The sequence below is a fragment of the Triticum aestivum genome, chromosome 2A (assembly GCF_018294505.1).
Source record: "Triticum aestivum cultivar Chinese Spring chromosome 2A, IWGSC CS RefSeq v2.1, whole genome shotgun sequence".
NCBI classification, from domain to species: Eukaryota; Viridiplantae; Streptophyta; class Magnoliopsida; order Poales; family Poaceae; genus Triticum; species Triticum aestivum.
In genome coordinates, this window is record NC_057797.1 from 782,482,710 (window position 1) to 782,489,666 (window position 6,957).

Sequence of the window (6,957 nt, forward strand, 5' to 3'; positions counted from 1 at the left end):
TATGTATGTGAACTTTTAAGATATACTTGCACTGGATACTTGCTTTAATATATGTGGCTCTATATGGATTTGTGCACTCTCTATGATCTTGGTGCATTTTTTTAAGCTATTTTGTACCAGAAACTGTTTATTTGTATATTAACTATTTATACAAACAACCAATATGTTGCTGAAATCTTGTTTCTCTTACTTAAATCATCTCTGCATTTTCAAGACATGTGATTATATTTTGACTAAATCTTGTAGACATGCGAACATATTGTTTTATTACTTGAATCAACAAATATATTTGAAATGATCTTCTATTTATTTTACATACAAGTACAAACACACTCAGATCAGATTCCACATCATACAGCCTACCAAACAACATATTGGTGTATGCTGCATCTTTCATACAACCCAGATGCAACAAACCAAACAATATCTGAGCTGAGCCTGCCCTATACCATGCAGCACACCAAATACACATTTCACCTCATGTTTGCATCAGCTCAAGCAGGCCAGCCCCAACCAAACTCCTTCATGCAATGCATGCAAGATGCACCCAGGCAACCAAACACGCCCTATGCCAATCCGCATGATGACAAGGAGCCACTTGCCGGCGAGGACTGCCCGCGGCAGCAGGGCAAGAGTGATGGGACTCCTATTGGCCACCAATACTTTGTCACAGCGCAGCAGTCACGTCGCGGTCCCTGCTATGCAAGGCAACGCTCCAATAGAGAGCGGAGGTGGAATTTTCTCATATTTGCAACCCATATGTCGTAGGAGTAGACAGGAACACCTCTCCCAACGACAATTCTACCCCTTTCATAGTCGCTGGTCTCTGACAGGACATGATGGAATTTTACATGTGAGGACACATACGAAATGGCATGAAACGTCAACAAAAACCCAGGAAACACATTGGCGGACTTATTGCGCGCTTGCCTATCCAAGTTCACGAAGAAGAAATATGCCTAGCTGTTCATTCGGTTGGTGCTCTTTTAAGATAATCATAAGCAGCGATCCAACGCTAGATTCAGTACAGCTTAATTGTTGAGTGTTTGAGGAGGCTCAATCGATATGGCTACAACCTCCGGACACCGTTCCAAGGCGAGGAACTCCGACAGGCTTCGCGATCTCTGCTGCGACCTGCAAGCGCAAAGGCACTCCCGGTCGCTGCTGAAATGCCTGCTCTTCACGCTGCCGGGCCTCGCCATTCTGGCCGCTGGCGTGCTCCTTCTGCTACGCTTCGCCGTCACCCCGCAACTCAAGGCCTACATCGAGGACGCCCGTCTCACCAGCTTCGTTCCCGCAGGCATCCTGTCACCGTCCGGCTCGGCGGCGACGTACAACGTCTCCATCTCAGTCGCCATCACGGTTCGTAACCCCAACGGAGCCATGGACATCAAGTACACCAAGCCCCTCGTGGCTGTCTTCCTCTTCCACGACCGGCGCCTGTACAACGTCACCGTGACGGGCGCAGGGCACAGGCACAGGCCGCTCAAGAGGGAGGTGCACATTCTCCACACTGGCGGGGAGGTCCCGTACTTTCTGGACGCCGCCGCGGTGGAGGAGTTCACGAAGCAGAACGCGACGGGGGTGATCAAGGTGGAGATGCGCCTCTCTGGGCAGATAAAGCTCGGCATCGGCAACATTCGCGTGCTGGAGCTCAGCTGCCCGCTCACGCTGCGGCGCCCGGCGCCACCGCCGGGCACTGATCCTGATGTCGTTGTATTCCCTGAGGTGGACTGCATACCTGACAAGCCCAAGAAAATCGTCTTCTGACGAAACATAAAGTGTCTTTTGTTTGCAGCATTTGTTAAGCATTCCAGCATATATATTTAATCGATGTCAGTGTGTATTGGAACTTGGAAGTAGCAATGGAGACCAGAGGATCAAAAGAAGTACAGGGTTTATGGAGTATTTTGTAAAACAATAGCCGGTCACTAGAAGAGTTAGTGACCGGTCATGTTGAGTGACTAATATGCACATTCGTGCCAAGTGTGCTCGTTTAACTCTCATTCAGATACTAAAAAGCACCATACGTATGAAAGAGGAGATCTTCTTATACTATAAATTCCCACAAAGTATCACATACATCCATACGGATACAAATCAAAATTATTTGCCAATTGCGCAATGTCAATTCAAGGATAGGAACCCACAAGGCAGCACAACCTTAGGCTAGTCTTTGCTGTATATATGACTACCGCTACATATTCACACGTTACAACTACCTAGTGGATGTGTGATGTCACAGTCGATCCGCCTATATACACGTTACAACCACCTCCAGTAGTGGTTGCATCTTGACTCGTTTTTTGTTATACTTGTAGGCAATCGATGCAACTTGCTCTATACATTATTGGTCGACGTTGGCAACAACTTTGTCAAGATACCAGTTTTTATACCCTTGCTGTCATATTAGCTTTCATACTTCCTCCATTCAGATTTACAAGCCTCGTTGGAAAAAATGAGACATTGGATATGCAAGACTAGCCTCACTTCTCCAAATCTCGACATTAGTTGCAATCCAATGCATGCATCTACTACAATTGAAACCATCCATGCATATCATTGCAATTAAACGCATACATGCATTTGATCAGAAAACAGGAGGGAATACAATGCCGTGATAGGCTGGTTTGCATGAGAGTTATGAGATTTAATACATAATCAAACCTTTAGGCTTGTAACATACTAGGTAGTAACATAAATGCCACATAGCGCTTCCACTGCAAAATGAGTCTACAAAATAATAAATGAAGACATCTATGTACCATGCATATGACACTAGCCACTATGAAGGTAGTAACATAGACTAGTAACATAAGCATGTTACTAGACTAAGTTACTCTCCACTATGACTAGACTAGTAACTTAGACTAGTAACATGCATATTCTTCTTTCTGCATCCATCGACGACACTCCACGAGAAAAGCTCGATGCCAGTTCTAAGCCTCTGCTTCGGTGGAGCAAAGTATTTTGAACTAGGGATCTTGTAGAAGCAGCTGCCAAACAGTTAGCCTAACACGTGTCTATTATTACAAGAGCAGAGCATTCTAAAGTAGGGATCTTGTAGAAGCAACAGCCAAAATGTTAGCCTAACATGTGTCTATTACAAGGGCAAAGTTTTTTAAACTAGAGGTCTTATAGAGGCAGCGGTTAAAAAGTTAGCCTAACATGTGTCTATACAAGTGCTCAAATGCATGAGTGCTAAGCTTGGCACCACCTCTAATTGAATTTAAGATCCTCCACTAGTAGAGACCCACCCTACATTATGGAAGAGGGAATAAGCCTTTCCCTGCATTTCTGCAAGATGCTGTTTCCAGTACTTGAACCCGTGACCTCATGGTCACATGGCATCAGCTTTACCACTACGCCAAGGCTCCCCTTCTGAATGATTACATAATAACTCTTAATTATAACGATGAAAAATTGAAATCAAACATCAAGTCCACGTCAATTAGTCTTTACATAGGCCAACGAAATGGTGTCCCCGGTGTCCATGTCCTCATCAACCGCAACGAGACAAGAGAACCGTGACCCAGGAGACTAGGCCAATCCGCATGATGACAAGGAGCCACTTGCTGGCGAGGACTGCCCGTGGCCACGGGGCAAGGGTGATGGGACGCCTATTGGCCACCAAGACTTTGTCACAATGTAGCAGTCACGTTGTTGTCCATGTTATGTAACACTCCAATAGAGAGCGGAGGTGGAATTTTCTCATATTTGCAACCCATGTGTCGTAGACAGGAACACCTCGCCCAATGACAATTCTATCCCTTTCATACTCGCTGGTCATGGACAGTACATGATGGAATTTCACATGTGAGGACACATAGGGAATGGTAGGAAACGTCAGAAAAACCTAGGAAACACATTGGCATACTTATTGCGCGTGTGCTTATCCAAGGTCACGAAGAAGAAGTATGTCTTGTTCTTCGTTGGGTTGGTTCTCTTTTAAGACAATCAAAAGCAGCCATCCAATGCCAGTTTCAGTATAGCTTAATAGTTGAGTGTTTGAGGGGGTTGGATCGATATGGCAACAACCTCTGGTCCCCACTATGAAGGTAATAACATCCATATGTTACTAGTCTACAACCTAATAAACAAAGGCATGCATGACACTATACTTGTGTTATTACCTTGCATACTTTACTTTCGGAAAATACATGGTTCATATCAAAAAGGAGAAATTTGAATATACATGGTTTGTCTTACATATCCAAGTCCTTTTCTAGTGGAACACATATCCAAATCCTAACATGAATTGCAAGCCAATGCATGCAACTGTTGCAATTAAAACCATGCATGCATCTATTGCAATAAAAATACATTCATGCATGCGATCAAAAGTTGAGGGAATGCAACACTATACTAGGTTGCTTTGTGTAGATTCCCTTAAAAAAGGTTGCTTTGTATAGAGGTGTGCGATTTAATATATTTTTCTATAAATGTTGTTTTATTTACTCAAAATGTATGATCAACTGGATATAGAGCATGATGAGCGACACCCGGACTATGCATATCTAAAATGCACACAATCCGAGACTAACAGTCTGACAATAATAGTAAATGAATATTACGGTGCCACCCATGTTGGGTAAAAACTCTATGACCCCCATTGACACTCCATTCGGTTTAGCATAGACCACGTATGAAGCGAGTGCATACAATAGAAAAAACCCTACAAAGGGGAACCCTTATTAGCATTTTGAACCTATTTGGAATACCATTGAACCAATGCCGAAAAATATTGGCAACACTTGTGAGTACATACAAGTTGGCGTTACTTGGACGCGTGTGTTCTCGTAATGCGACTCTGTTGCATAACTTAGCTAGTTGGCTACCTCCACTGCATGATTTTATACAAATTAATGTAGATGCTAGCTTTTTTATGAGAATTATATACCACCAGTGGAGGAATTGTGGCTCATGGCTGCATCGGCAAGGTAATCCTATCAGTTTCAGATTTTTTTCATGTTTGCCTCAGTGTGGAGGAAGTGGAGCTTCGGGCGTGTATTGCTGGTTTATACATTAGTGTTCCTCGCAGCGACCAATTATCTTGGAGACGTACTATCTTTTTGTTCACAATTTTGTTTCTGTTGATGGTCTGTACAGTTCTGCCTTGGTTGATTTGCATATTCAGACACGCAGAATTATGAACTTGTTGCAGAACCCAAGGTAGTAATGGTGAGGAGACACGCTAATGATTGTAATGACATCACATTCATTATTAATATACTAGGATGGAGCGCGACTTCCTCCAGTATGAATATTGTGGCTGATGATTGTAATAACATTACATTCATTATTAATATACTAGGTGGTTTTTAAAAGTAATAATATATTATATTTAAATACTAACACAATCTTCTCCAACTCTGCAAACAAAGGTTCCCCGAGCTCGCCCCCACCCCTGAGTCACGTGACATCCTGCTGCCACCAGAAAAAAAAGGTTCCTAGACTTATCAAAGCTGTGTTAGGATGCTACAATTAGTTTGAAGTTAGAGTTGAAATATTTGTTCGAGCGCCTGTTTAGCAATTGTTCTACAGTGCGGACCACATATTTAGCAATTTTCTCTTTTTAATCGAAGTTAGATGATGGTAGGCCGATTTAATTGATCAGTGTCTCATAAACTACACTCTCATTCATCTTTCTATATCTGGATCAACTTGACGATGTAGTGCAATTTCCATTAGATCTGCCATGCGTATGTATTCGATGCCAAGAGTACCACGATCGAACACATGAAGTGACACAAAAAGATTTTTTTTTTTAGAAAAGGAGGATGACCCCCGGCCTCTGCATCTGGAAGATGCATACGGCCACTTTATTGATTATTCTCGAGGACCTTACAAAGTATTACAACAATATGTCTGAATCCGCCATCTTGGCAACATATGCCACTACTCCTATCCATATGATGAAGGGATGCTACCTGGGCCAAATACTCGGACTACTCGCCTAAGCCTACCATCAAAAGCCAGAAGCCCCAGCCGAGCCACATACCGGGTCTGGGGCATAAACTAGTCTGACGCACTCACATGTGACGTCACCGCCATCTTCCACAGGTCCGTCTTCAGAGCAGATATTGAGGCTTCTACCTTGTCAGGTCACTCCGTCATCGACGCCAGACAACTACCTCCATCTGCGCGAGTCCATCACCGCGCATCGGGCGCCGAGTCTCCACTACACCACGCCGCCGAGATCCGCCGTCATCAATGTGTAGGATGAAGCACCGCTCCACCAAAAAAGGCGCCCGCTGGTCCCTCGATCCCGTGTACGCCTCCAAGAATGACGCCCCCAAGGAGGAAACGACACCAACGCGCCGCCGTCATCCGATCAACTGATCTAGGGTTTCCCCCGGAGGTAGCGGATAGAGGTCTAGAGCTTCTCCACGGCGATGCCTTCAAGAAGGTAATGACACAAAAGGGTGCCACCAACGCCGGTCTTGGCATCAAGCCGAGCACAAGGTTTTCACCCGGATCCGCTCGAAGAACCTCCATCACGTATTGTGTGCACGGGTCGCCGCCGGTCTGAGCCGCCGCACATCGAGAAGGCCGCACCAGTCAGATCAGATCTGTCCGGAGGGCACAACCCGCATGGTGCTGACCCAACCACCAGGCCCTCCCTGCCGCCACCGCCGATCCGAGGTCAGATGGTTTGTCGCCGTTGACCCGGCCGCCGCCGCCGAACGCCGCCACGCTGCCCGAGGCAGAGCCGACTGCCGCACCCCCACCATCGCCGCCATTGGCCGAGGCAGCCGCCGCCGGAAGGCAGGCCCGCCGCGCCGCCAGGCCAGATCTGCCGTGCCACCCATGCCGCGGGGCTCCACACCGCCCCCACGGCGCAGGCAAGAGGGAAGACCCCCGCCACCGCCGTCGGCCCCGGGCTATCGCCGGCGGCGGAGGGAGGGGAGGAAGGATGGGGACCCCCGGCGGCTAGGGTTTCAGATCCTGCCCGAG